The sequence below is a fragment of the Microtus ochrogaster genome, unplaced genomic scaffold (genome assembly GCF_000317375.1).
Source record: "Microtus ochrogaster isolate Prairie Vole_2 unplaced genomic scaffold, MicOch1.0 UNK1, whole genome shotgun sequence".
In the NCBI taxonomy this organism is placed as follows: domain Eukaryota; kingdom Metazoa; phylum Chordata; class Mammalia; order Rodentia; family Cricetidae; genus Microtus; species Microtus ochrogaster.
This window is the reverse complement of record NW_004949099.1, coordinates 2,732,950-2,739,682: the sequence shown is the minus strand read 5'-3', so window position 1 is coordinate 2,739,682 and position 6,733 is coordinate 2,732,950.

Genomic DNA, 6,733 nt, shown 5'->3' with positions numbered 1-6,733 from the left:
GCTGCTCTGAGACCAGCAGCCATTTCTGCCTGGGACTGGCTGCTCCCAGAGCCCGCTGCCTGCCACCACATGGCCTGCCGCCACCATTTGGGACCTACAGCATTTCTGCTGCCTACTGCCGCTGGGGATCTTGCCTGCATTTTTTAAAAAGAACAACACATCACATCTACCCCATCCCACAGCCAGAAAACATGTTCTGTCAGGTTCCCATAGTGATACTGTTTGCCTTCATAACTGTACCTCCATCCATTCAACAAGCATCTGTTAGTGCCTGTGTGCACTCAGACGCTATAGTGCACTCAGAGACAGGCAGGAAATAACCTTGATGAGCTTACAAGGAGTTGGGAAGCATGTAACAAATGTGCTGGGACAAATTCCCTAGTCTAGTGGTATGCAAGCCCAAAGCGGGCACCAGGGGCAGCCTGCAGAGCCCAGGAAGGCGGCAGTAGGTGATGGTGCTGGGTGACATCCTGACTGACAGCTGGGACTCCCTCAGAAGTAAATGAAGCAGCACCAACTTAGAGATGAGTAAACTGAAGAAGGTAAGCCTTGACCAGAGTGTGTAGACAGGGAGGCCAGAGAGATGGCTCAAGAGTTAAGAGCACTGGCTACTCTTGCAGAGTACCCAGGTTCAGTTCCCAGCATCCATGCTGGTAGCTTGTAGCTGTCTGTCACTATGGCTCTAGGGATCTGTAAGGCCTGCAATACTCTCTACAGTACAGTACAGTTCACGCACCACTGTACCGTTCAGGAGCCTGGCAAGGCCCTGGAGAGTAAAAGAAAACACAAGAGACAGGAGTCATTCATTCATGAGAAGATAATGCCCAATGCCCTTTATTCAAACTTAGGAAAAACCTTATATATCTAGCTGCTGCACAATGGAATTCCCCCCAGGCAGGTGGGAAATTACCACCCACTAGATGGAGTAAACAATGGCCCTATAGCTAACCACCTGGGGGGCAGAGGGAGCACAGGAACAAACAGGATGTTTAGCCGGAAATTTCAACAAGATGTCTGGCCAGAAACTGTCCTCAAATGAACCCTGAGAGGAGGGGTAGACCCATGGGCCCTACAGGGATTCAACACTGTCCTGGCTAGTTTATTGTCAACTTGACTCAAGACTTACTGAGGAAGAGGGAACCTCAATTGAGAAATTGCCTCTGTAAGATTTGCCTGTAGGCAAGTCTGTAGTGTATTTTCTTAATTAGTGATTGATACAGGAAGGTCCAGCCTATTGTGCTACCCCTTGGCAGGGGATCCTGGGGTGTGTATGAAAGCAGGTCAGGCAAGCATTGGAGAGCAAGCCAGTATGCAGCTTCCTCTCTGGCCTCTGCTTCAGTTCCTGCCTCCAAGCTTTGTGTCCTGCTTGAGTTCCTGATCTGACTTCCTTCAGTGATGGACTGTGATGTGGAGCTGTAAGCTAAAATACATCTTTCCTCCCCAAGTTGCTTTTATCAAGGTGTTTTATCACAGGGATAGAAATCCTAACTAGGGCAAATACCCTCTTCTGATCTCTTTGAGCTTTTCAGGTACCAGAAGCAAATGTGGTAACACATGCATACGTGCAAGCAAAATACTAACATACAATTAAATAAATCTAAAAGAAAAAATTTAATTGCATGTGTACGTGTGTTTGCCTGCCTATCTGAATGTGCACTAAATGTGTGCAGGTACCCTTGGAGGCCAGAAGAGGGCATTGGAACCCCTGGACTTGCGCTGTGGACCCCCTGGTGTGGGCAGTGTTAACCAAACCTAGGTCCTCTGCAAGAACAGCAAATGCTCGTAGCCACTGAGCCATCTCTCCAGCCCAGATCTTAATACATTTTTTAATAGTGAAAATGAGAGGATGAAGAAGTCAGACTGTGTCAAAGACTCTGTGCATCGAAGAACAATATGAAATCACTGGAAAGACAATGGGGTTGTTGGGTGGGGAGAAAGCTGGCTAGGCAGATAAGAGCATGTGCTGCTCTTGCAGAGGATCAGGTTCAATTCTCAGTACCCACATAATAGTTCACAACTGTCTTTAACTATAGTTCCAGGGGAACCCCACACTCTCTTCTGGCTTCCCCAGGCACTAGGCACACTTGTGGTGCACAGACACACATGCAGGCAAAACACTCATACACATAAAATAGCAATTTTTAAAACATGTAAAGGACTTGGTATTTCTCCAAAAAGACACATCGGCAGCAGGAGGAGGCTGCACACACTGTCAATGGCACAGTGAAGCACAAAGCCCCAGTGAGACACTTCCCCACGCTCGCCTGGCTAGAGTTAACAAAAGGGAAAATAACAACTGCTGGCAAAGACACGGAGAGACTAAAACCCTCATGTAACGGGGCTGGGAATGTATATGAGAGCTGTGAAAACCTTTCAGCTTTTCAAAGCGTGAAAAACAGACTAACAAATGATCTAACAAGGCAACTTCTATTTTAATGTATTTTCATTTGTATTGCCTTGGTTTTTTAGTGTGTGTGTGTGTGTGTGTGTGTGTGTGTGTGTGTGTCTGTACATCAGAGGATGACTTTTGGGAGTCAGGCCTCTCCTTTCTTCCACCGTGTGGGTTCCAGAGATTGAACTCAGGTTGTCAGGCTTAGTTACCCATTGCACAGTCTTGCCAGCCCAATTTTTGTGGGTTTTATATTGTGCTGTTTGAGTTCGAGTCTCACACTGAAGCCCAGGCTGGTTTAGAACTTCACTGTGTAGTCTTAACTGGCTTCCAGCTTTGGCCACTTGAGTGCTGGGATTACAGGTGTCTCACCAGACTCAGCTTTCCAGCCTCCCTGGCCCCTTGTGTTGTCTATTTGGAGACAGGGTCTCACTCTGCAGCTCTGGCTGACCTGGAACACACAGAGATCTGCCAGCCTCTGCCTCTGGGGTTCTGGGATTAAAGGTGTAGGCTATCACACTCAGGTTACAAGTGTTTCTTTGATGAGGCCACTTGTATCCTAACATAGCCTCACCAATGATGGTGGGAACACGACAATGGGTTGTATCAGAGTCCAGGCTGGGCCATGCAGCTTGAGTTAAAGACTCAGCTTCCCAGGGAAGGAAGCAAGGGAAGAAGGCAAGGAGCCTCCTAGGCCAGCCAAGCACTGGATGCTGACCGTTACGGACTGAATGGGCTCAGGAAACACTGTCCTGTCTATTCCACAAGAAGTAATGGGAGCTAATGGCACGGTCTGAACTGGTGTGGGACCAGCTTTTGCCATGATATTTGATCTCTTGCCCTGTGACTCAAGATGGCACTGGCAGATTATGGCCAGCACTTGGAATATCAGCTTGCTAAACAGGAGGCTTGAGTGACTATCTCCTTTGGAGTTGGTATGGGACCAACTGAGGCAAACACATGGTTAATAGAATCAAGGCAGCAGAGACCCTCGGAGGAAAGGCGCATTTCCATCCCATTCCTAAAACAATCTTTAAAGCCCAAACTCAAATCAAAGAGCACAGTATAATAACTTCCTGTGGGCAAATTTATAATTAATCCTGGATTAATTGGCCTTAATGAAGTTGAATTAATTACTGGCTGTTTGTAAAGAACTTTGAACTACCTGAGTACAAAACAGCATTAAAAAGGCGGAAAAGGAGCCGGCACCACATTAATATGAAGAATGAATCCGAGTAATCGCAGCTCTGCAGGCTGCTTCCCGCCAGTGATTTTGTCAGGTCTGTATGCGGCCTGTGCCACCGTCCCAGGTCTAAGGAGGCTACTGCAGAGGGGGCTGCCTTCCCAGCCGGAGTGCCAGAGTGCACCCCCACCAGCCACAGCGACAGTCCGTCTGACCATGCCAGGCCCAGCAGTGTCTTCCGGGGAGCCGGGGTTGCCCCTCCCCACCGTGAGTGGGGAGAACACATAATAATGAATGCAGTAAAAGAATAAACTCCAAAGTATGTTCAGGGGGTGAGGGCAGATATAGCTCATTGGTAGAGCAATGAGGCCTTGAGTTTGATCCTCGGCATCCCCTCCCCCCAAAAACCTCTCATGTTAAAGGATGATACCTGCAAATAATAGACTAGAGAAAGGGAAGGGGCAGCGGGGACAGGAATATCTGAAGTATGCTGTCCAGGGCACCACTCCCTGAGGGAGTGGCAGTTGAACTTGGAGGAGGTGAGGAAGACCGTGAGGAATTCTGGGACAGGCCTCCTAGGTCTGAGTACTCCTGCCAATAGAAAGGAGTGGGTGAGGCTGTGAGGAGCAGGGGCAGATGCAGAGGGACTAGAACAGTGACTCCAATAAATTAAGTCCCTGACCAGATGCTGATGCACACCTATTCCAAGAGCTATAGAATTAAAACAAAGCTGAGCACTTCTCAATGATGCCAAACGGAAGTGTCCTGCCAATCAACTGAAGCCCCGTAGCACCGCTGGGAGTAGAAAGCAGAGCACCCACTTGGAAGAGAGCCCAGCAGGTTCTTATAAGTAAAATAAACTCACCGTGTGTCTTAGTTACAGTCATCAGTGCTGTGACGAAACACCATGACTGAGCAACTTGGGAAGGAAAGGGTTTATTAGATTTACACTTCCGCATCATTGTTCATCCTTGAAGGGAGTCAGGACAGGAACTCAAACAGGGCAGGAGTTGATTCAGAGGCCATGGAGGGGTGCTGCTCACTGGCATGCTCCTCCTGGATTGTTCAGCCTGCTTTCTTGTAGAATCCAGGACCCCCAGCCCAGGAGTGGCACCGCCCACAATGGACTGGGCCCTCCACCATCAATCACCGATTAAGAAAGTGCCCTACAGGCTTGCCTACAGCCTGATCTTATGGCTGACTCCAGCTTCTCTCAAGTTGACAAAAAAAAAAAAAAACAAAAAAAACAAAAAAACTATTCAGCACACCATATGACCCAGCATTCCCTCTTCTCAGCATTTACCCTAGTGAAACTTATGTGTCTTGCATGCATGTGCAAGTGTGCGTGTGTGCACTCAGGTGAGCACACACACATGCACACACACACACACACACACACGCACGCACACTAGTATCTAGGGCAGTTTTGTCACAACTGTCCAAACTGAAAACAGCCCAAGTGTCTTTCAACAGGGATATGGAAAACAGTGATGCTCTGCCCACACTATGGAAGACCAGAAGTGAAAAACCAGCATGCACCACAGTTAAACAATGTGTGGAGTCTCATGTGTGTTACCTGGGGTGAGAAAAGCCTGACTCAAAGAGCCGTCTCCTTTTTGCTGCTACTTAAAGAATTCTCTGAGAAGGTGAAGATCAGAGGGACAGGAAACCAGGAACAGTGGCTGCCAGGAACTAAAGGGGAGGGCAAGTTTGATCATAGGTATTTGTTAGAGGGTTATGGGCCCGTTTGTGTGTCTTGATCATGATGACAGGTTCTGGATTCTATGAGTGAATCAGAACGAATGATTTAAGAGTAATGGTTTGACAGTGAAAGTCCAGAGATTGCTGGATTACAGAGGTAACATTAATGGGATTGTTGGGTGGATGTTGGGTATGAAGAGATGCGTAAATTCGGGGAAGATGGGGTTCTTGTTAAAAGCATGGGGAGGAGAGGCTGATGGAGCAAGATGGCGGGTGTGGTTAGGAGTCTCATTTTTGTTTGCTCTGAAATGTCTCACTCTGTAACCCTGGCTATATAGAAATCACTATATTAGACCAGGCTGGCCTCAAACACATGATCTTCCTGCCTCTGCCCCAGAGTGCTATGATTATAGGCATGTATTACAATGCCTGACAGGAATTGACTTTAGCTGTTGGGGTATGTGGGGGCAAGGTCTCATGTAGTTCACCAGGCTGGTCTTGAACTTGCTTTGTAGCTTGAACTCTTTCTGTCACTCTCATTCAAGTACTGGTCTTATAGGTATGTGCCAAGATGTATGGTTAGGAATTTGATTCTTGACAAACCTACAGGACAGTGACTACCACTGAACTGCAGAGACATCTGGGTGCCACCATGCCTGGTTTATGTGGCCCTAGGGATAGAACCCAGGGTCCCATGCATGCTAGGCAAATACTGTACTAACTGACCTATGTCCCTGGCCCTACACTTCTTTTAGGAAAAAGCATATAGGATGATACAATGAAGCCTCCAGATGAGTCATCCAGCTCAACAGTAATCAACCCACAGCCACTACATATTCCTCTTCTTTTAACTTTCTAGTTTGGGTAGCTTTTAATTCTCATAATTTCAAATATACCATAACGGGTGCTAGAGAGATGACTCCATGGTTAAGAGCACTGGCTGCTCTCACAGAGGGTAGTGCTATGGAGCCTGCTAAGAGGAACCCATTGTGGCAGGAGCCCGTTCAGTTCCAACTACCCCAATGATGGCTTAACACTTTCTCTAAGTCCAGTTTCAGTAGATACGATGCACTCTTCTGACTTCTGAACGCTCTGCAGACATGAGATGCACTTAACACACATGCAGACACAACACTCATACACATAAAGTAAAAATAATGTATGAGAACTCAAACATAGCATAGTGACTTTTAAAGTACATTTGTTGTCTTCACAGTATTTTTCTAGCATATACAAAGCAGAAACACTCTACTAGAACACGTTTTCTTGTAAAGACCTCTTTCCTTGGGAGCAAAGGGAACAGGTTGAGACCTGCAAAGCTTGCAAAGCCACTGTCTTGAAACACCATTCAAAAGCTGATGGTGGGACTACTGAGAACTCAAGAACAATGGCAATGGGTTTTTGATCCTACTGCACGTACTGGCTTTGGGGGAGCCTAGGCAGTTTGGATGCTCACCTTA